This window comes from Aulonocara sp. 'chitande type north' Nkhata Bay, linkage group LG3 (assembly GCF_057382095.1).
Source record: "Aulonocara sp. 'chitande type north' Nkhata Bay isolate Kocher_YH1m ecotype deep benthic linkage group LG3, A_spYH_male_GT1.1, whole genome shotgun sequence".
Lineage (NCBI taxonomy): Eukaryota > Metazoa > Chordata > Actinopteri > Cichliformes > Cichlidae > Aulonocara > Aulonocara sp. 'chitande type north' Nkhata Bay.
Genome location: NC_141346.1, coordinates 45,900,968 through 45,925,799, shown reverse-complemented (window position 1 = coordinate 45,925,799; position 24,832 = coordinate 45,900,968). Strand labels below are relative to the sequence as shown.

At 41.7% G+C, this 24,832-nt stretch overlaps 1 protein-coding gene across 21 annotated transcripts in view; it reads right to left on the bottom strand.

Annotated features, from left to right (window-relative positions):
- The window catches only part of LOC147335864 (receptor-type tyrosine-protein phosphatase delta-like), a 418,922-nt gene that overhangs the window by 240,085 nt on the left and 154,005 nt on the right, over nucleotides 1-24,832 (bottom strand). For all 21 annotated transcript variants that reach the window (XM_086283190.1, XM_086283253.1, XM_086283206.1 and 18 more), the window contains exons 5-6: nucleotides 7,317-7,389; nucleotides 4,158-4,267 (exon numbers count right to left, since the gene is read on the bottom strand). The gene's annotated coding sequence lies outside the window, so the exon portion shown is untranslated. The remainder of the gene's footprint in view (nucleotides 1-4,157; nucleotides 4,268-7,316; nucleotides 7,390-24,832) is intronic.

The following is a 24,832-nucleotide window of genomic DNA, read 5'->3' as shown; positions in this document are numbered from 1 at the left end:
GTTGATGAGGCTGAACGGACACAAGACATTTATTGAAACATCACAACAATACACCAACTAGGCTGGCTAAGCATTTGACCTTGACCTTTTCTGTTCATGCCCAAGGTCAAAGCTGACCTTGAAAAACAATTGCAAGAAACCATATTAACTGATCTTTTATATGACTATGGAGAGGGCTGTACAACACAGTGTTTATTTTTTCAGTACAAAACCCTAAGACATCACAATGATGACATAAAGTTTCACATAATGACATAGTAATTGAGAAATCTGCAAGCTTTTTACAGCTTGAACAGGCAAAGGATTTCAGACAGCTCTGCTCTAATCATATTTGTAAAATTAATAAAATAGACCATATTAGAAGTAATGCTTCAAGGTCATAGGTCAAAGGTTAGGATCACATGAATTTGGGGTGGCCGTTGCTCAGGTGGTAAAGCAGGTCACCTGCTACTCGGACGTTTGGTGGCTTGATCCCCGTCTGCCAAATATCCTTGGGCAACATACTAACCCCAAGTTACTCTCTGATGCATCCATCTGAGTTTGAATGTGTGTAAATGGTAAATAGAAAAAAGTGCTTATGCGAATGAGTGTGAAAACATGAATGAGGCAAGTTAGTAAAGCACTTTGAGTGCTTGGAAAAAGTAGAAAAGCGCTATATAAGACTGGTCCATTTAGCATTAGGAAAAGGCTTTAGTTTCCACTGGATCGTCTTCAAACTTTAAGCAATATAACAGTGACTGGGAGACATAAGCACTTCCTTGAGCTCCTTAAAACATATGTTTTCATTACAACATTACATGACTTCATATTGAAACCAAAAGATTAATATACTACACTAGATTTCCATTAACAATGCTGACATCAGCACAAATGATCTATGAAAACAGTGCAGACGTCACTATTGGGGGTTTCAGTATTACGAATGATGACATCAGCATAAATAACATCAGTTTTAGTATTGCTGTTCCCTGTCGGGGATAGTTAGCTCTCTGAGTGCTCTCGTCTTTATCTGTGTCTTTGTTTGTTTCTTTTTCTGTTTACTCCTTCTAGACTACTGAGAGCTCAACAACCAGGCCTGGCACACAACTACATCTTAGGCTTCAGTAGTTCTTATCTATATCAGATATTATGGTCATTATATTGCCCGAGTCATTGTTTTTTTTCTGTGTTGAATTATGACATAGTTAATATTCATTTTAGATGTTAAGCAGACTTTCTGTGTTACGTTTGCATTTTTGCAGTATGTACAAAGCTGATTAAACCAACTTTATGCTGATTATGCACAACTTTTCACGTACTTGTTATCAGCCTTAAATCACTAAATCTTGTCCCATTTCACATATTCGGTCGTTAAGTCTGACGTCACTAGCCGTGTCCGGGCCTAAACTCCGCTGCAGGTCCATATATCAAATGATCACTATGGCATTACTGAGAGTTGAAAAACTGTCTAAAGTCTTTCATCTGTAATAAAATGATCAGCGTTCTGCTCTACCAGGTGTAACAATTGAGTTTAACATCCAGGCATCCATGAAAACGGAATTTATGACATTTAATGGAGTTAGAAGTTAGCAGGAAGTTAGCTCGCTAGCTTCTATCTAAATACAATATAACATGTCCTGACTGCGGGTTTTGGAAACAAATTAAAACGTACACAGCTCTGTTATCACTTCCAACATAAATGAAGACAGAAAACTAAACAGCAGTGATGTTTGTAGGGTTACTGAAGTTTGGCTAGCTGGTATATAATGATGTGCTACGTGACCGCTAGCGACACAGCTATGTTAGCATAATATAAACAAGCTAACTTTTTTTCCACTCGATAAAAGTTAACGTGAGTGTTCTCGGTGGTCAGGAACAAATGTAATCGCATGGCAGGATGCTGTAAAAGGACCAAACTTCAGCCAGGAGAACAACTGAGATAATCCATCCACAATACGAGGTTAGTCATTCATATACTGCTGCATGGGCTGGGCTGTAGTTACAGCCTAAGGTTTTAAAAACTGAGCTTAAATAAATGATTAGCGGTAATAAAAGCCGAGGGAGGTCAACAGGGATCACTGACTGTTTTAGGAGCTTTTTGAGATTAAATAGAAGAAAATACATAACATTAAACATGTTAACAACACAAAAACCCTATTAAACGCAGACTACTTTAGGCCCGGAAGTAGGGCTGGGCCATATTATACCATTCACGGTAATACCGGTATAATGTTAGGCAACGATAGGAAAATGAAATATCGCGATAGAATGGGAGTAAAACGCGCGTGCGCAGTGCCTTTGTTTTCATACGCACATGGCCGATTGTTGAGTGAAACAGATGAACCAGAATTGGTTTGTAAAAATGGTGCAACTTCCGTGATGTGGAACTGGTTTGGTGTTTGTCCATCAGATACACAACAAAGCACATTTTTTGCAGAACATGCAAGCGGCCGTTGTTATTGTCATATTTGTCGGACTAAGATGCTCTTAAATCTGGGAGTAATCTGGGTCCTAAACTCCGTATGTTTCAGGTCAAACAACACTGCAGCATCACTTAGAGTTAAAAACTGTCTAAATTCTTTCATCTTTAATAAAACGATCAGCATTGCTGCTTTACCAGGTGTAACTATGAAGTTTAACTTCCAGGCATCCATGAAAACAAAAGTTATTACATTTAACGGAGTTAGAAGTTAGCAGGAAGCTAGCGGAAGTTAGCTCGCTAGTTACCTAAGCATGATATAGCACGTTCTGACTGAGAGATTTCTGAAAAAAATCAAACGTACAGCTCTGCTATCACTTCCAACATAAATGAAGACAGGAAACTAAACAGCAGTGACGTTTGTAGGGTTACTGAAGTTGGGCTAGCTGGTATATAATGATGTGCTACGTGATCGCTAGCGACACAGCTATGTTAGCATAAGATAAACAGTGAAGCTGGAGGACGAACACTAACACTTTTCCACTTATAAAAGTTAACGTGAAGGTTCCTCATGGTTAGAGACAAATGCAATCGCATGGCAGGATGCTGTAAACGGACCAAACTTCAGTCAGGAGAACAACTGAGATAATCCATCCACAATACGAGGTTAGTCATTAATATACTGCAGCAACATGGGAATAGAGCAGCTGCCAGAGAATTCAACATTAATGAATCAATGGTACAGAAGTGGAGGAAGCAAGAAGAATGAGTTTAATAAAGTTTGATTTATCTGACTGCTTTGTTTCGCTTAATGTGCCTTATAATCCCGTGCACCTTATGGTCCGAAAAATGCGTACTGCACACTGCAGTTTAATGTTGCAAAGCACCTCTTTTTAACTTCAGTGGATATTATACATGGTTATGCTCAGGATATGTCAGCCCATTTCTACTGGAAATGCCTTTTGGTTAAACTTTCAGCAAGGAATTTGCATTTGCACTGTTACATTTTTATAAAGCTTTAATGTACATAAAAACCAGCTTCTTGTTTAAGTGAAAATAAATGGAAGGTTGTCTTTTTGCGCTAGTAATGTTGTGGAGTTGTATTTTGTCTCGCATCAATTATATCGTCGGTTATATCGTTATCGCAAATTTTCAAATATATATCGTGATAAATATTTTTGGCCATATCGCCCTGCTCTACCCGGAAGTAGGATTCATCATGTCATCACTTAACGACAGAATATTTTAAAGTAACTGTTTTCAAATTGTTTTCATTGTGAGAAATATGTGTAGCCATACATTGTAGTAAAACTTTTAGTGTCTTAAAATGCAGGAGTAAAAGAGTTTAGGCTAATTCTTCAAACATTTTGTAGTTTTCTTTAAAGATTCAGATGTACTTTATATCATTTTAAATAAAAAGTTCAAGTGTACTCTGTATGTTCTGTAACGAATAACACAAAAAATGAGCACATGAGAAAAATTAGCAAAAAAATAACCTTATCATATTCCTCCTTTTATACTTTTCAAATGCCACAACTCAATTAAAAACAAAGTCAATGACGTGGTGTGGAGAGCTTCTGCTGCAGTTTTATCCATTAGCAGCTTAAAGTTGTGAGAGCGATTCTTCTGCTTCTTTTATCATTAAGATGAATGACAACGAACTAATTGAAAAGTGAGCTGACAAAAAGGTTAGGTTTAATATAGAAAATCCAAAAACAGATGCCCTTGCATGAACTGAAAGAACATTTATCCGACTCACCGAGTAATGAGGCTTCTTTGGTGGGATCACGCAGGTGCCAACATGCTGCCCGATGCTGCGGTTTTACCTCACCGACACACCAGTGAAATTAATGCCCCCTTTGCCCCCACCTAGAAGATGAGATAGTAACTGAGATAAGAATACAAACCACATGAGTGTGTGCATATAGCCTGCCAGGCTGACTCTGTCTATTCTTTATTAGCAAAAGGAATCGGTGGATAATTCTAATATTAGCATCACTTTCATGTACTATTTTCAACAATGCGAGCAGTTACATACGGAAGAAGCAGAAAATAATATATATATTTATATACGTATATAAATATGTTTGATATAATCAGATTTTCTTTGTTCACTTTAAAACTGTAAAACATCGTCTCCAGCTTACAGCTTTTTTTGTAACCCACTATTTTAATATTGCAAACAAAATGATGAAAGAAACCTGAAGGTGCACATAAGAAAGCCGTAAAAACAAATCTATGGTGACTGTATCTTCAAATTCATCAAGTGCATCATCAATAAACATATAAATTCACATCTGGTAGGAATATACACATTAAGAAAAGAGCATGCAAATGAACATAGCTATGTTTAATTTTCATTTGAATTTTGCAGATTAATGTTGGCCAAAAGAAAAAACGTTGTACTACCTTTAGGCTCGTAATGATTACCCCAGGTCAATCTGAAAGACTCCACTTTGCATCTAAGTGGCTTCCTCTTAGTGTTATTAGAAAAATACCCATCTCGTTTTTCAACTCGTGATGCTCTATTTGCATAGAATTAACCTCTCAAAAGACATTTTAAAGGCAGGCTTAAGCTGACGTGCCTCTGGAATATCTTACGTGCATTTGCATAACGTCTGCCTCCTGCTCAGGTGATAAAGCAGTGCTAAGCTGGATTACAGTATTTGGTTCTGTAACTGTGTGGGTGTGGGTGTAAGACTGCGTACCTGCTGGTGTACCTGAATATGTGCTGGAAACAGGATTTTTTTCTTTCTTTCTGTTTTGGCATGCCTACCAATTGCCAGCAGGGCCAAAGAGAACACTTTGCTATGCCTGACTGACATGCTACTCATGTGACCTCATGAAATTACAAATCCCTTCAAGCAGTGTAATAAATCATTGGAGCCAGGTCTGGCCCACAACACTTGGATGGATGCACACACACACACACAGTGCCAACCATGATATAATATACTGAAGCCAGTTTAGTCTTAAACGCTACACCTACTTTTGTATCCTTGACAATTTAACCTGCTCCAAAAGAGCTTAAACCTACCCATCTAACAGTTTGTGCCAAAACACAAAAATAAAGACTACTTTTGTATTTTGCAACAAAAAGCTATTTTAGTATTAGAGCCACGTCAATGACGCAGTAAAAGCCAGCAACACTGTACAGTTTTAAGTGATTCGGTTGTTTAATACTCCAAAGACGCATCATTTTTCAGTGCTAACGGGTCACTTCACAGGTACTGTAAGCACTATGAGGAAGTAGACTTCCTACTTTCAGGAAACTTTTTTTCTTCTCGGCTGCTATTTTAAACCAGGTCACCTGCTACTGCTGTGAATTCCACTTTATATAACACGACTCCATCTGACAGGCGTAGGGCACCTATGTACCCGCAGTTCTTGGTAAAAATGCATTACAGCATCTTTTTAACAACAGTGCCCCTAATGTTTTTTTTTCTTCCCTGAAAAGAAACAGCAAATTCGATTTAAATTTAATGACTTAATGGCTCTTAAACAGGGCACTCGAATGGCTTCCAACAGTAGCGAAGCGTGATAGTGACAACTCTGCTCCTGTCATTGACGCAAAGTTAGCCTTCCTCACTTATCTGTATTTAACTGTCTTTGCCTAGCCTTTCCACGCATGTCGCATTTGTCGCCGTCACCTTTAATTTGAATCAGTGTGCCACCTGCGCCTCCTGCCAATTTTTTTTACAAATGCTCCCGGTAATTACAACAAGGCATTGAGTAGCATCCGAAGCCTTGTTGAAAAAGATCTTTCATTCTTAGTGCCTGCGATCTCATTTAACACACTTAGGGATATATGTGATGCTGCCAGCAGGGACAGGAAATAAAAATGAGGGTCTCAATCCTCCTTAAGAACTGAGCGTGTGATAATTTGATCTCAACGCGCTTCCCCTACGAGTGTATTTGATGAGTTCATTGGAAATCCTGTGGACATGTGGAAGAATGTTCTGGTGTGCGCTGGCCTCTGCCCGGGGAGCAGTAACTCAGAGCAACACAAACGCTCCAATTACAGCTGCACCCGCAAGTCCTCCGGGGGAAACCACGGGACTGTTCATTGATCTGAAAAACACCGCTGTGATAGAGGGTAAAACTTGGCTTCATTTCCAAAGGACATGAACTGTACTTTTAATTATCCCAGCTGGAACGTTATTATGATGATGATAATGAGAGAGACATCATGATTTAGCCGAGGACAGTTCGGCGTTTGCAGTTGTGGGAACTTTAGTTAGTGCAGATTAAAGCGTTAGTGTCACGACACGGCTTTACAGCATAATTATACACTGCAATAACGCTATTTTAATACGGCAGGTGATTCTGAAGATTCAGGGTGTTTGCAGGAGCAAATATAGTGAGAGGTGTGAACAGCGTGCATCACACAGTCTTCATATGAGAACAGCTTTGCTCTTAAAACTGTAGAGTAGCAGCAGTGGAGATCCCTGTACTGCAGAGGGCACCGTTAGCATGCTTTGTGTGTCATCAGCCCAACATGGTAGCCTACTGACAGCATGAGTGGAATTAATCTCAAGCTGTTATTGAATAAAACTGCCTTTGCAAAGGCACTCATTTATTTTTCTATAGTTTGTGCAACATTCATCCCGATTCATAATAAAAGTCAGACAAAGAAGAAAAATATTATCTACAAGTGAGCAATGCATCATGTCCTGACATGTATTCTACCTTTATCTTAATCCATACTAACATCATTTATTTGTCTGACCCCTGATTTGATTTCTGTGGGCTGACATTATTATTCTCCTGCACTGCTGACATTTGAACGCTGGAGGTAGAAAAAAAAGAAATCCCCCAGTGGAGTGGCTGTCATCAGTGGAGTTTCTCAGATTAAATAACACAATTGTAGGGTTTGAGTTTTTGTTGTTGTTGTTGTTTTCTTTTTTTTCAATCTTACCCGTTTGGAATAATCAGCTGCGATTGCTGCCTCGGACCAGAGCGACGAAAGAACAGAACTCCTCCGAATTTCCCTGCGGGTAAAGAGACAAAGAGGTCAGGACGTGTCACGCTTTAGTCCATTCACCACTAAACACTTACATCGGTGTACCGAACGCCAGTGCTGAGTTTGCATACAGAGTCACCGCACCGAGGTGAACGGAGACGAGCATGAGCTGGCACACACTGTAGTGTCTTCGCGCTGATGCGTTATCACCGCAGCCCTATTAGGTTTGTAAACATGCTTCATGCACTTTGAGAAAATGACTTTCCATTGTGCATAATGAGAGCTGCTAAAAATAAAACTCCTGCATGAATGCTGACAGTGTCTGCACCTTTTGCTGAAGACAGGATGGCAGGATGTTTGGTTATGTCTGCTTGGAAGTAATAATTTCTGACAGTGCCTTGTTTTAAAAAGCGTGCAAGAAAGCATAAGTATATGCTTGACACACACACACACACACACACACACACACACACACACACACACACACACACACACAGCCAGTTATAATGACATAGTGCATGTAATTGGGGCTTTAATTGAATGTGGTTTCAGGTTGTGTTGTGAAAAGGGACACAATATCCAAGCAGTATAAAGGCTGATTTTCATTCTTAGGTAGAGGCATAAATATTAAGTCGTCTACGTTTGCTTCAGTTAAGTAAAACACGTGCCCTTGAGATTGTCTGACTACCCTCAGATGTCACAGTGGCACAGGTGATTGACAGATCTCTGGCTGCGTTTGCCTCCCGTGGAGAAAAAAACAAAAAAAAAACACCCCACACGGATAACTGGATGTTGGACACCGCAGCACAAACTACCTCCCCTATCCGCTGTCTTCAAGCAATCTTCAAAGCGCCACAAACGTGAATCTCGCTTGACTTTCTGCATCTGCAAACCTACTTCACATCATTTTTTTTCTTCCCCACACCCACTTTGCCGAAGCACTTGATATGCAAAAATCATATGTTTACTGTTGAGATCAAAGTTTCTTTCTCCCTCCCCTTCTCCATTTTTCACCCCCATCTAAAAATGGACCCGTTTCATTATGCAAGCCAACAAAGAGCAGCGTCTGCTCGCGCAGCCCATTCCAAGCATACTGATTAATTAGCTTGTATAATTAGCTTAATGATTTAGAGAAACATGGCCAAGGCCACCCAAGTAGCTATGCTAATGGACCCCTGTCTACAGCAATTAAAATGCCCATAACTTAACAATGGTGGTGTAGAAGTCCACATAAGAGCTGTTGAGGAAAAAAAAGTAGTTGCAGTAATCAATGCAAGCATCACGTTAGCTGGCGCTGTGGTAATGAATACCTTTGCACTTATCAAATTGTGAAATTGTGTTGCAAGAGTAGCATTTGTACACATGCGGACACCGCTGGAACTCTAAGCGCTAATGAAGTGTTCTCATTTGTCTCTATGATGATTAGTTTTAGCGCCGGCGGTACACTTGGTGCATTTATACCGCAAATTAGTCCAGAAATGTGTTGCAAGACGCTGAAAATGTGAACCCTTCTCTGGTGTCACGCAGAGCAAATTTATCGTCCGTCTGCCTTATTACGCCTTTCTATACAATTTCTGTCTGCCAGTTATGCTAACTCCGTCCCTGTGTGAGCACATACTGGAAAGTGAGTGAGTTAGGACATGCAGTTGTGGACTTTATAGTTTCCATTAAATGTGAGTCAAACCAGACAGTATCTCTACTCTCTGACAGTAGCATCAGCATTCCTGGCTATACTTCAGACATAAATCGCCCATTTATGACCTTCCCCCTGAACAGTAACCAACAGAGACACCAGCTCATCTCATAAAACCACCAGAATGTTGAACGAGAGAGAGAGAGGTGAAGACATCACTTCCATCGATACACGGCTTCGAAAATGCCAGTCAAATGGGAGCAGTTAGAAAAAAAAAAGAAAATCAAATTCCTATTTGTATATTCTTTTAGTGCTATGACTGAATGCTGGAAAGATCTCACCTAGTCATAAATGAGTGGTAACACACTACGCACTGTGCCGCTGACAAAGCGAAAGGAATCACGGCGCCATTGAGCTTGTATAAGCAGAGCAGGAAATGGACTGGGTATGGAGGGTGAGCTCAGAGTTTGTTGCAATATTACTCTAAAACAAGTTCAGAGCTTCTGGCACCAAGATACTTTAGAAAGGCAGACTAAAAACATTCTGATGCTGAATGCAGGACTAGTTAACGATTTACAGACCAGTTATAATATTTATACATTTATAATTTAAAATGTGATATACGAGTTGCAACATCAGAAACATCAACACTGATAACTTGGTAAAAGTTGGTTTTCTTTACCTTTGAAATTTTAATAAAAGCCAAATCGACGCTATCGGCTGATAATATCAGCCAGCTATTATACATTATATTATATTCACCCATCCAGTTCATTGAATTCAAGTGTTGGAATCACTTCCATACATACGTATAAATCATACATATTAAGTCAAGCATCTAGCCATGCTGACTGCTTCTACAAACATTTGTGAAACGATGGGTCGCTCTCGGGAGCTCAGTGAATTCCAGCGTGGTACCATGACAGGATCCCGCCTGTGCAAGAAGTCAGTCATTAATTTTCCTTGCATTGTAACAGGTGTAAAGTTTGGTGCTTTACAGGAGCTGGGCTCGACCCCTTAGTTCTAGTAAAAAGAATTGTTAATGCTTCAGCATACCAAGATATTTTGGACAATTTCATGCTCCTAACTTCATGAAAACAGTTTGGGGTCGGCTCCCTCCTGACTGTGCACAAAGGTGCACAAGCAAGTCCATAAAAACATGGATGAACGAGTTTGGTGTAGAGGAAGTTTACTGGCCTGCACAGAGTCCTGACCCCAAACCAGCAGAACACCTTTGGGATGAATTAGAGCAAGACTTTGGGTGTCTCACAAATGCGCTTTTGGAAGAATGGTCAAAATTTCCCATAAACACTCGTAAACACGTGGAAAATCTTCCCAGAAATGTTGAAACTGTTATAACTGCAGAAGGTGGAACAACATCATATTAAACCCTGTGGATTAAGAAGAGGATGTTGCTCAAGTTCATATGTGTGAAGGCAGACAAGTGAATTCATTTGGCAATATAATGTGTCAGACGGGCTCTAAAACTATCAAATAAATTAAAAGCAATATAAAACTGTCAAAAACAACAATAAGAAGACGAGGTGATGAAACAAAATAGGAGACGGCATAAAAGTGGCTCAAAGTGGAAGCATTGAAAAAGCCTACTTATAAAAATATGTCCTTAAGAGACATTTAAAAGACAATCAGGCTCTCAGCAAGCTGCCCTCCTCAGGGAGATTCTTCCAGACAGTGAGTGCCCTAACAGAAAAAGCCCAGTCACCCTTGGTCCTCAGCTGAGACTGTGGCGTGGCTAACAGAGCCTCAGCCAAGGACCTCTGCAGAGACTGCAGCCTGGAAAATAAATGCTCCACTGGAATGTAACTCATGTGATTTCTGCTTATTAACCCTCTGGAGCCAACAGAGGCGCCGGTGCGTTCACATCACATGACCCATTTAAGACGATCCAGCAGCAAGATCATCTTCACTTGGGTCAAAAGTGCAGACTTTAAACCATATACCAGTATATGGTATATGGTTTATACACCATATAACCATATACCTAACAGTGCAGTTATATGGATTTTATCACAGTTTGATGCATAGAAGTCGTACATGACAAAAACCAGCCAACATAACAATCGCGCTTATGTCGCCTATACTGTGGACACATTTTACTGTAAATAACACAGAAGCTTTTCAGATGTTTTATAATGTGATGCATGATAATGATAAACTATGTAAAATGATACAAAAGCAAAACTTCTGAATCTCATTGATCGTTATAGTTAAGATAATTTCATTATTCAGGCATTTGTTTTAGTTTGACATTACATAGCATCGTTTGCTAGCAATGCTAGGTGCTGCTTTCCCAAAGTGTGGGGTGGGATTAGGGTTAGAGTTGGCATATATGAGGACTTAGATCAAAGAGGGTTATTATCATGAATATCTCAGGATCAGGATTGTTAGGAACTCATTCCTAACCATGTTTGTCACTGAAGACAGCTGCTTGAAGCAAAGGCGCTAATTAGAGCGGTGACAGCTAGCTATAAAGGGAGCTGCAGGGAATAACACCAAAACACTGAGCTGAAAAAGGGGGAAAATTCATTGTAGAGAAACAGCATTGGGTGATAACTTACTTCATGTTCTTGAGTACCAGGTTCAGTTGATTAAAGCAAAAGAAATTATTAGACATGGCTTAAATGAACGGGCTTGTTTTCTTACACAATTTAGAGAAAGATTAAAAATGAAAATAAAGAGGATCATAGTTCAACCTAGCGCTGGCCCCAGTGTGGCACTGAAAACACAGAACAGCCCATCTGCTAAATGCTTGATTAGACTAGGAGTGAAGAAACAAAACTCTGACAGAGACAACAACTTTGATATTATAATTGTTATCATTTTAAAACGGATGCTTAACAGCACTGCCATTTCCAAATGGCTTCAGCATTTCCAGTAGGTTCCATATGCCATGTCTCCGAAAGCCTCTTTAATGAAACAATGTAAGGCAAATGAGTCATTATGATTCGCAGCACTCCCAAACACACTAATTACCACTCAGACTTGATAACAGTCTGTTTGTGTCTGTGTCTGCGTGTTGCCAGCAGGTGCACCGCTATTCACTTGTGCGAGCTGAACATCACAGTCCCGAGTTTGACACCATTGTGTCAAAAACTCTGTGCTCAGCTCGTCAGCTCTGGTGCGCTGTGCCCAAACAAGCCAGCTAAAAATGAGCATTTGGGATCTGCTTTTTTTTTTTTTGCTTCTTTCACTTTCTCTCTCTGTACCCAGAGCTGCCTCTGCGGCACAGACGCAGAATTAGTTATATACTGCATCATGTGTCTGTTCAGGATTGCTGTCATCCTACCCAAAAAAGGAAAAGAGAACAGAAATAAAAAAAATAATAAAAAAAGGTATGTTTTTAGGAGAGAGGAGGTTTGATATTTTAGACATATTTGCATAGGTTTGCAACAGTCGGGCTGATGTTGACGGATATCAAATTTACCATGCGAGCTGTCTCGGTGAGGAATTCAAAGTTTCAGGTATACGGAAGTCACCGATGAAGCACAAACTTGTTTTTCTCCCCCTCATGGGTTGCATTTGCACATTTGGCTTTATTAGTGGAGCTACCCAGTGATATCCTTTGATACGACAAGTCAAATGTCGTAGCTCAAACGAGTTTTGTTCCACGTCAAACCGCTCCGCCGCGCAGCTTCGACGCAAGCTCTGACGAATCGGAGAGGCTATTGGTGTTCGGGTGGAGAACGAGCGAGCGGAGACGTCATTCCTTCCGCGCTCCCCTCTCCCTCGCTTGCAGCCGAAGCCCACTTATCAGCGGAGTTTCTATCATGCGGAAAACTTTCCATCACGCTCAAACCGCTCCTCCCCAAAGGCTATCATAATCTGCTCAGCATGCATAATGGTAATCGTTCAAATATCTCATCAACGCAACAGGATAAGCATGCTGTCGGTGTGAGGAGGGGAGTGAGTAAGATGGTGTGCGGTAGACGGGGAGCAAAAGAGGAGGTTCGGTAGAAAAGAAAAAGAGGGGGAAAGGAAGACATGCGGAAAGGGGAAAAGGTGAGAAATCAGATGGGGTGCAACAGGGAAGAGGGAAAACACATTAACGCTAGAGTGGGAGACTCTAGAGGAAGAGAATGAAAGAGGAAGGAGGACAGAAGAGGAGGAGGTGGCGGTGGTGATGGGGGTAGCTCCACCAGTCTTTGGCACTCTTAGGAAACTCTATGCCACTATATTCTGCCCCCTTTTTTCCCAGTCAGCCTTAGAGAAGATGATAGCATTGATCATCTTCTTAAAAGACCGCTTTTCCTGTCAGTGTATCACCTCTCGTCATTAAGATGACTGCTTGAGTTGCCTTAAAAGGTCTCGTGTCTGGCAAAAGCTGCAAGCTGTTCGATTGCCTTCTACATTCTTTTCCTCCCTATATTCGGACAAGACCGCTGACAAACCTAAGAAGTGTTGTTCATATTGGTTTTCGGCAAAGTCCAGGAATGAAACCTAATCATAACTGTGCCGAACGGTGCCACATCCAAGGGCGGTGGGCGTGCGGATTGAGAATGTTTGCCACCGGAAGCAAGCGCTCATCAATCAAAAGTGGGGAATTCCACCTCATTTATTGCCTCCGTGACGGATGTTCCCTGCTTCTTTGACGTTTGCGCCCCCCAGGGAGGGTGAAGGGGGGTGGGGGTGTGCCCCTGTGGAGTTTCCATCTCAAACCTCATGAACATCGGTAGTAAGAATAAAGTAAATAGATTTAGTTCTCCAGATCTTTCACATTTCCTGCGCTATAAATCCACTTCTCGCCCGCATAAATCTTTGGGAAGTTCGGGCCGCCCTGTGCCTCTGCTTATTAGCCGACCGGGGGATCAATTTATCACCTTTGAGGACAAAGAAAGGAGGCATCGGGGGGATTCTCTCTATCCCTTTGATTTATGGAGTCAGAGAAGAGGCAGGGCATTTTTGGGTCATGCAAATCCTTCCCAGCACAAGTGCCAGCCCCTCCCACCTCCTCTTTGTGTTGAATTAATTTCTTTGGCAGAGAGAGGAAGCGAGGGATCCGTCAGGTGCTCGGAATGCAAATGAGGAGGTTTGGGCTTGTTTAAGTAAGTGGTGGTGATGGAGTTGCTTAAATGCAATAACCATATATCAGTGGAAATTACACACATTCAATGATGGCTGATTTCAGGGTTGTTGAGTTTGACTGAATGTAACTGAAAATGCTAAAAAAAAAGAAAAAAAAGAAAATAACGCACAGATCCAAGACTTGCAGCTTTCATGCAATTCTAAGCATTCACCACTAGTCTGTGCTATTGGTTTAAGCAAATCTTCCTGTACTGCTGTGATCCATTTTTTCTGCCCTCTCCCACAGAAAGAGCTGCAAAAATGTGGCTGCCCCACCTCACCTGTGCTAAGTGGCTACCTCGTCTGGGCGAAGCAACGCCTACCGCCGCCGCTTCCTCATTTGCGATAGTCCTCATGCAAAACGACGGGGCTGGCAACTGCTGGCTTGTGGGAAATGTATTTTATGTGAAGCAGACTTCTTTTGAGGCTGATGGAGTGTTGATGGTTTCGCACAGTGGTTACAAGGCAGGTTTGAAACATTGCATCACGTATTGTTTGGATCTAAGTGTGATTCAACCTACTATCATCAGATGTTTAGAAAAAAAGAAGGTGGCAACGGGAAAAGGCAGCTCTGTCTTAACGTTACAAATGCACTTTCATGCCAGAGCGCTTGTTGCGTTTGTGTAAATTGCGCGTGTCCGCGTTAGCCACGTGCAGGATTGTTTGAAAGAGCGTGATGGAGAACGGGATCAAACGCAGAGAGGCGTCCTGTCGCGCCGAGTCTGGCTACTTTTTTTAGTTTGTTTTTAATTATTCAGATTGTGAATTTTAAAACACCTTCCAAGTTACGCGCATTTCAAATCAAACTCGCTGCGTCCTAACAGCAAGCTGCGGTGCAGGCTCCACTCCACAACCCACTCGCCACTGCCTTGGCTCTCGTCCACGCTCATCCCTCCTCATAAAAAATGATCCTGCACTCGCCAGTGCATTTCTCCAACACCTACCAGTACTGCCACATCTTTGTCATTTCCCCTCTCCTGCATTCCTCCCTTCCACTTCCTCTCCCCCCCCCCTCTTTTTTTCTCTACCTTGTTTAGGCATGCTATCTTTTCCTTGTGGCAGAAAGCATAAGACTCGCCGTTTGCTGAGTGGGCAGCGGGGGAGCGGAGGAGGAAAGAGAAGAAATAGAAAGACTCAGAAGGAGGAGGGAGAAAAAGAGTTATCTAACAGGATTAAAGGAGAACAACGGAATGGAGAGCACTTAAAATACTCATGACATGAGCCCTCTTGCAAAAAGGAGGGGATGAGTAACAATGGCTGAATCACTCTTGAGGTTCTCTGGCTCTAGACAACATGCCCCTCTCTCTCTCTCTCTCTTTTTTGCCATCTACGTCTCTCTTTCGCCGCCCTTTCATCTTCTCCTTTCCGTCTCATTTTCACTTACTGGTTAGAGGTCTCGATGGGTCGCGAAGGAGTCGCTCGCGTTAATATGGGAAGCGAAAGGAGGAGGGTGCGGGTTAATTAACTATTGAAAAGGAAGACATTCGGTTCAGAGTTAATGGCGAGAGGATATATTCTGTGGTGGAAAATATTGAGGCTATCAGCGTTTGTTGAGTCATTTGGTTGGGAAAAAAAACCCACCCGGAATGAACGACCGAATGATGGATGCTGGCTGAATGAAAATATTAAACTAACAGGAGAAGGGGAAAAAATGCAGCGAGGCGAAAAACTAATTTCTTAGTTACTTTAACCAGTGTTTGTGTGTATTGAGACGCTGACAGCAAATAAGGACAAATACCCTTCCACTCAACCCCGCCATATGGGAATCAGAAAGGTAGAACAACATGACAAATTTCCTCGGGGTGGATCGAACTTCTGGAAGAGAATAGCACTTCAAACGTTTGGCGTGCCTCGGCAGCCTCTCTGCCCGTCTGACTTGCAAAGATAGCAGCCGTCTGGCAGCGCGGCCGAACACACACACACACAAACACACTGAGAAGTGCTCCTTCGCACACAGGTGTGGGAGCACACTGGATCTTTGCATAAGCACACACAACAAACTCTCTACTGCTAGTCTCTTCAAACACTCTATCCTTCACCAAAGACACACACACACACTTCACCTATTGTAAAGGAAGACATGGCGTATCTTTTGTCCAAACCCTGACAACTGCCAACATTTTGAGTGGATTTTAATGCAGCAAACTAATGTGTTTATACTTGCTATAAAAAGAATGCGCTTGGCGCATAATATATGGGGATGAGGTCTCTGGAGTTGCCGCTGTCTCTCTTTTTATATCACATAACAAACATGTGATGGCAGTGGGAGAGAAACTCTCCAGCCTATGTAAATAGGGCGCCATTTGAATATTTCACACAGGGCTCGCGCTTACCGAGCATCCATTCCTTTTGAATCACCGCTTCTGCCAAAATGGGGGAGAGTAAATAAGTGTATAAAAACATAAAAATAAACTGCAAGCGCGCATGTGTGTGTGTTTGTTTGCACACACTGTGTATTCTGTTCTTCGCAGCGAGCGGTATCGCGTCCTTGATGGTTATGTAAGGGATGAATTTTAATGATAGTAAGATCATGGCAGCGAGCGCAAAATAATGACGACTAGGCTGGCTGGTAAATTGACTGAGAGATTTGGCTTTTGGTGCTGACTTAAGAGAGGACTTAAGGAGCTTCTGGGATTTGAAAGTTGAAAGATAAAGGCTGAGTTACACTGGGGGATCTGAGAGAGCCTCAATTTTCAGCTCGGTGCCATGACAAGAATCATTAGGTTGGGAAAGAGAAAAAAAAGGACGTGATGGAATAACTCAAAGGCATAATCAGTTGTTTACAATGGCAGGGAAGAGTGGAAGAGAAAGAAGAAAGAGACATGTTCACAAATGAAGGTTTCTAAAAACCCAGCCACCACACATCATCCGAATCCTTAATGAAAGAACCCTCGTGTCTGACGATGAGGGATGGATGGGAAAACCACATATGGAGAAATAAATGGAAACGTGAAGGGAAGGGAGGATTGGCTGGTGGATATACACGAATCCAAGGGGCTATCGGAAGTCAACTCAAGATTACTGAGGGTGAAGCTGTCTTAAGACTTCTGCTTTCAATGTAACGCTTCTTTGTGACAGGAACTGGGAAGAACTTCTCAACTGCTCCAGGAGTAGCAGCAAGCTAACTTTGGGAAAAAAAAAACTAGCCTTTATTTCAAAGACGAGCACCCTGGTACAGACTGTACACCTTACAGTCTGTACCACCTGGGTATGCAGAAGATCAAGAAGTTTGCCAGAAGTGAATTAACTCAAAAGACTTTGTTCCCAATACCAGTACTCCACATCACAGAGAGAAGTATGCAGCTGCTTAACTTCATTCAAGCTGTGTCTGACCGAAGCAGTCCTGATGTTTTAATTATCTGACTTCATCACTGCTTTATGTAACGTTTTGCTCTTCCTCACATTATAAGGTCAATCATAAGGTAGGCCCACCCTAAAGCATACCTTGCTCTACCTTTCTTTTTGTCTCTAAAGAGAACCTCAACTTACAAAATGATCATCTTGTATTCAATAATAGTTAAAGTCAGGAACTGTGACTATAAACTCATCTGCAAAGTGTTTACTGAGGTCATAGATTAACAGAGCTAAGGCTTTTTGCAACCAGTGGGAAGCTGCCCCCTGATGCTCATTAGAGTGTCACTTCCTCCTTCACTTTGGAAGCTACGTCAGAGTCTGTGAGCATAATATTGCTCATGCATCTGTGTTTAGAAGCCAAAACTATTGCAAACATGTGCAGTGAAGTTGCAGCTGTGATAAAAATCAGGAGTCTACATACACAGTCCATACAGAGTCCAGCCAGAACGTAGAAACCTTCTGTTTGCTTTAAAAATAGTGATGCATCTGCTGCAGGACAGCAATTTAAATGCAAAATGACACAGGCGCTTGGCATTTTTGCTTTTTAATATGGATATAACCAGGAAACAACCAGATGGAAACTAGCTGATTCATTGACACAGACCGACTCCAACTAATTGCTGTGTGTTAGCAGTTGATGAGTGACTGCAGCCAGTGGCAATTGCAATTGTTTGGAGACAGGCAACGTGCAATCGCTTTGCGATCAAAAATGAGAGGTGGTGGGTGTTGCACGCTCAACCTCTGGGTGATCAGCTGGTCGATGTAACTACTTGCAATCGGTCTTTAAATGTGAAAAAAATTCATGCCAATCACTAGGCAACCACCAATTTTACTTAAGAAGAAGATTGCCATCCTGTATTTTCTTGTTTATTAGTAGTAGGCCGAGAGACTCTCTAAGGATTGTGATGGCCACACAGAATAACCACAATCACTCAACCTTCTGTGCACAAAGCTAGCATCACAAATGGTACAATCCAAATAAGACCAAAATAAATACAAGGTTCTTTCATCAGTAACTGGAGGCAAACGCCCAGTATTGTCAATCCAACTCCCATTGCTACCAGTAAACACTGTCGCCATGACATGCCCCTAATGAAATGGCGGCGTCGCTGTACGGCAGAACACAGCTGTGTGCTGGTCCGTAAGAAGAAACAATGAAAGGGTAAAAGCAAAAATTGAGACACCTCTTTGAAGCACTCCTTTAGAAAGACACTCCATCTGTTCCAAAGAAGCTCGTCTCAGGCATCTCCCAGGTGGGTGTGAACCGGCCCTTTCTCTCCCTGGGCTGCTCTTGTAAATAAGAATGTGCTCTTAGTCGGCGTGTCCTGTTTGGTAAAGGATTCAGCTCTAAAGACTGCAACAAGAGTGAAATAAATCACTCGAAATGTTGGGAAATAATGAACGTAACATATCGCACGTGATCGCTTTAGGTGAAGATGCACCGGCATTTATAAGAGCAGACAGTAAAGTCAAGGACGCTACGCTTTCCGTGATTGCAGGTGATCTGGGACCTGTGATGGAGTGCATCACCATTCACTTGGCAATGACTGACGGAATACTAAAGAAGGAAGGAGAACGTGAAGGAAGGCAGGGAGGAGACAAAGGAGGATGGATAGCAGAATATTAAAGCGAGTGCAACTTGAAAGCGGTGCAGCGAGAGTGAAACACAAGCAGGGAAGGAGAGGCAGTTGAGAAGAAGAAGAAGAAGAAGGGGGACTGTGAATGGATATTAGAGAGAGGAGCTATTCACCTGGTGTTGATATGGATGAAGGAGAGAGTCATGGGAGGTGGGGAGGGAGAAGACAGCCTAAAAGTGAAGAGAGTGTGCAAAAGAGAGATAGGGGTTCTTGCTATCCTCTGGGAAGCTGTGAAAAAAAAAAAGAGAAAGACAGGTGAGATAGAGGAAATGGGAGAGAATGGCGAGGGGAGTAAGGAGAAATGTGGGATAAAAGAAAAGTAGAAAGTCGAAGAGAAATTTGGAAGGAGAGCGGAGATAAAAATAGCGAAGGAGACAGAAGGAGAGACATTCTGAACAAGTCCAAACTATCGCGCCTGAACACACTTATCTCCCAAAGTGCAGACAGTACATTATCACCACTGGCACTAAAAACAGCCTGAATCATCAATAAATGAAATCCGGTGCAGGTAAACACGATGCAGTGTTTTAAGCGCAGAGGTATCAGCGCTGACAAAGGGAGCGTGATTGTGAGGGGATACGGCCGCGCCGTACCGCTTCTCATTATCTGCCGCGCGTCAGTTATTAACGCTGTGTCCATTCGAACATCTAATTAATGCAGATAGCCAAATGCCAAACCTGATGAAACGGTGTGATGAGGGATTAGCTGGAATAACAACCGCTCTGACTGGCATAACTTTGGCTCCCTGATTAGGTGGTGGAAGGAGGAGGAGAGGAGAAGCATTTCTAGATCACTTAAGTCTCCCCCCCCTCGCTCTCTCCTCCCACCTCTACTTCACTGTCCTTAATGAAGACTTTTTTTTTCCTTCAGCCATGTGCCCCCATTCTCCCAGCGTCCCTCCCCTCAGCCGCTGAGTGCTGTCCTAATTCCATTCTGATAGATGGAGAGAGGAAGAGGCTCATTAAAAATGGCTTTGCTGATTGTGCTTCTGTCTCCCCCCCAGTCAAGTGGTGTGTGCATATGTGAGCTGTGTCTGGTCAAGTTTCTTTTTTTTCCTCTATTTTTCCTGTTGTTTTGTTTCCCCTCTGTGCTGTCAGGGAACGCTGTGGGGTGATACAGCATGTGAAATAAAGGAAATCATTATTTACAGTATTTTAGTGCAATTTTGCAGCAAAGCTTTCCCCTCCAAAACATTATGTGATGCCTTTCATCAAAAGTGTGTGTGAAGGGGCAAAACAAGTACGGAGCAGGGGAAAAAAACGTGTCGAGCAGGTAAAGGAAAGTGGTGCTTCTCTTATATGTAAAAAAGAAATAGGCACAGGAGAGTTACAGGAGACGAACCAGACTGTTCTATTCTCACACTGTCAAGAACAAAAGTATCAGCTGCTGAACAAAGCGCAGAGATGGCTGGAGTGTTAACACGCAAGAGTCATCAGGGACTTTGAGACGAGTCTTTAGATAAAGCCGTGTCTTAAACAAATATCAACAGAAAAAGAAGAATAAAAAACCTGTATTTGCACACTTCAACAGTCAGATAACATCTATATGTGCCCCCATGTCTGTGCATTAAATAGAACCCTAGAGCGAGCAGGTGATCAGCCAAGCTTAGCAAAACAGGCTGGAAGCAAGGGGAAATAGCAAGCTTGTTGGTAGGTGTATTTTTGAACCTTGGAGAGGGAGGCTTGCTGTTTTCTTCTGCTTCCAGGACTAATACCAAGGTAATCAACTCCAGGCTCGATTTACAGTGTTGGCGCAGAGGCGTGAGTTATATCAGTCCTTTATCAAATGGGGGCCGATCAGGTTTTCTTGAGTCGGCAGGTCTGCAAAATACCCCAGCTTTAATGCAGAGCAAATGTAAGGAAGGAGGTCAGACTAAAGCAAATGCACTCAGCGGCCACTTTCTTTCTTCTATATCTAATCAGCAAGTCACGTGGAAGCAAACCAACGCGTTTAGGCGCATTGAGACAACCTGCTGACATTCAAATCGAGCATCAGAATGGGGGAGAAAGGTGAATTCAGGCACGGGGAACGTGGCATGGTTGTTGTTTTCAGGTGGGCTGCTCTGAGTATTTTAGAAACTGCTGATCTGCTTTTCCAACACAACAATTTTGGGGGGTTTAGAGAAAATGGTCAGAAAAAGAGGAAATATCCAGTGAGCTGCAGGTCTTACGGTGAAAATGCCTTGTTGAGGCGTTACTGGCAACAGTAGCTCAAATAACCACTTGTTATGTATGCAGAAGAGCATCAAAGGACAACATATGCAGCCTTGAAGCAGATGGACTACAGCACCAGAAGACCATATTGGATACCTTCAGATGTTAGTGTCAGAGTCTGGTGTGAAGAGCATGAAAGCATGGATCCATCCTGGCTTGTATCAATCTTTCAGGCTACTGGGATATTTTCTTAACACACCCTGGGTTCTTCACTACCATGTGAGCATTGTTTAAATGCCACAGCTTACCTGAGTATCGTTGCTGACTATTTCCATCCTTTTATGACCACAGTGTACCATCTTCTGATTCCTGCTTTCAGTTGGATAACACATCATGTCACAAAGCTCGAATCATATCAAAGTGGTTTCTTGACCATAACAATGAGTTATCTGTACTCAAAAAACCTCCACAGTCACCAGATCTAAATCCAATAGAGCACCTTCGGGATGTGCCGGAACAGGAGCTTTTCATCATGGATGTGTGAACTGTGTGATGCCGTCCTGTCAATATGAACCAAAATCTCTGGGGAATCTTTACAGCACCTTGTTGAATCAGCACTATGAAGAATTAAGACAGATCTGAAGACAAACTGTGGTCCAAACTGTATCAAGTGTTTTTGTGTAATAGAAGTTTTTACTAGTATTTCTGTCTGATGGAAACTTGCTGCTTAAATGTGCTTTCAAAGGCCACGGCTGATGTCATAGGGGAGCTGCATGTTTCTCTAAACCCATCTGTATTTTGGGAGCGTGTGACAAACATAATTTCTGCTGTGATTGCTGACATTTTGTAATTACCAATTTGCAGTGTCACTGTCTATGAGAAAAATGACAGGTATAGCTATTAGCAACACTGACACAGGGAAAAGGGTTTGAGTAAATTCTTTAAAAACGTTCATGAAGGACCACAGTTTAGGTGATTTCCTCCGTTGGTGATGATTGTGTCCAAACAATCATAGCTCTTCATTATATCACATTCTGAAATGATATTTTTTTGTAAGTTAGCAATGTATAATATGAGATGCAACACAAATGGATACTTTAAATGATACAAAAACACCAAAACGGCATGTATAAGTAATTCCGGATTTGCTATTATAATTACATTCAAATTAATGATAATGTTTAATTTAGGACAATTCCCAAAAGACAGTCTCAGTGGTGAGACAGTATTTAGAAATACTAACAATGAGCAAAGAAGAATTCACAGTCTGGCCAAGGTCACCTCCGCATGGCTCACAGCAGACCTGAACACGGATGTAATTAGTAAAAATCAACTTTACATATTCAGACCCCAAGTTTTTTTTTAAAAAATTAAACATATTAGCAGTATGTTAACAGGTTATCAAAAAATGGATAACACTTTATAATATGAAACACAACTAAGCGCATACTTTCCCTGTAATGAAATTTAATTTCAGTGCATTTTATTTGAAATGACGTTGTAATTAAATTTACTCACAAACATTGTGTTTTAGAGGAAACATAGAAATAACTATACTGTAGTTTGTAAGTAATTTTAACTAATGTGTAAGTAAATTTATGTCTTGCATGATAGGGGTGGGCAGTATAAACGGTATACGGTAGAAACTAGGGATGCACCGATACCACTTTTTTGGAAACGAGTACGAGTACTCGGGGTCTGGGGGCGGGCACTCGACGCCTGTGATTAACCCCTTACATGCCGCTCAAACATAGACAGGTCTCAGACCGTGGTATCGGTCCTCGGTATCGGGGGACTTTTAACGAGTACGAGTACTCGTTAAAAATGTGGTATTTAAAGAAAGTGTGATATCGAGGCTGATACCCGATACCGGTATCGGTGCATCCCTAGTAGAAACAATATGAATTTGGCCAAAGGTCGAGATTTTGACTATTCCACTCTACCGCGATAGCGCATGTTGATGGTGTCATCAAGCTGTGCCTGTTTTGGTCGAAAGCATTGCAGCTGCTACAAACAATATCATCTGCAAATTATGCCGGGCGACAGTAATAGCGAAGAAACGAAGAACGTTTTGGAATATGAGGAAAGCCATAAACTGCGCTTCCTCCACTTCCGTACCATTGATTCATTAATGTTGAATTCTCTCGCAGTTGCTCTATTCCCATGTTGTTGTTGTTAATAATTAACCTCGTATTGTTCTCAGTTGTTCTCCTGACTGAAGTTTGGTCCGTTTACAGCATCCTGCCATGCGATTGCATTTGTCCCTAACCAACAGGAACCCTCACATTAACTTTTATCAACTTGAAAAAAAGTTAGCGTTCATCCTCCAGCTTCACTGTATTTATGTTACGCTAACATAGCTGTGTCGCTAGTGATCACGTAGCACATCATTATATACCAGCTAGTTCAACTTCAGTAACCCTAAAAAAGTCACTGTTGTTTTCTGTCTTCATTGATGTTGGAAGTGGTAGCAGAGCTGTACGTTTTAATTTTTTCAGAAATCTCTGTCAGAACATGGTATGTCATGTTTAGGTGGAAACCAGCGAGCTAACTTCCTGCTAACTTCTAACTCTGTTAAATTGAATAAATTCTGTCTTCATGGATGCCTGGATGTTAAACTTAATTGTTACACCTGGTAAAGCAGCTACGCTGATGATTTTATTAAAGATGAAAGAATTTAAACAGTTTTTTACTCTCAGTGATGTCGCATCACTGAAGTCGAACCAAAACATTTTTGACAGATTTCTGAGCGCCGTGTATCACATAAAATTGGTTCAACGTCAGTAAACACAACCAGAATTCATTAAGGTGCACCGGATTATAAGGCACACTGTCGATTTTTGAGAAAATTAAAGGATTTTAAGTGCGCCTATAGTGCAGAAAATATAGAGATAAAGCAATATAGAATATAATATAGAAATATAGAGAAGAAAAGAATATATCGCGATATATATCGTTACCGCACATGCTTCAAATTATACTGCGATATGGCTTTTAGGCCATATCGCCCAGCCCTAGTGCACGAGTAATTTTAAGTGTTGCATAACTTTTACAGGAAAGGAGACAAATTATTGTGCAAGTAATTTTACGTACTGCGTAATTTCTTGGTAATTTTGCAGATGAACAAACAATATTTTCCTATCTTACATCATAGATACACAGTATCAGGGTGCAGGCTATCCATTAATTAGTCCATTAATTTTGGCTTTTTATATTTTTGTTTTTTTCCGTCTATATTTAATAAGCATTATATTGATTTGCATGATGGATGTTCTATTATTCAATGTTTGTGTCATGGTCCTGGGTCGTTGACCCAGAGTTTTGTGTTTTGTGACTATTTCCCTCTGTTCTAGTTATTCTGTGTCCTCCCCCCTTGTGTCCGGTTCGGGTTCTAGATTTCCTGTTTTACTTTGTAGGTCTATGTCTCGTTATGCCCATTAAGTTCCAGCTGTGTCCCCTCCTGTGTGCCATTTCCTCATTACCTGGTGTGTGTATTTATAGTTGGCGTCTGCCTGTGCTCCTCGTCGGCTCGTCTGCGTTCATCCATGTATCACTGCGTTCCTCCGTGTAGCTCTGCATTCTATGGTGTTTCGTTCCTGTCTCTGCGTCTCT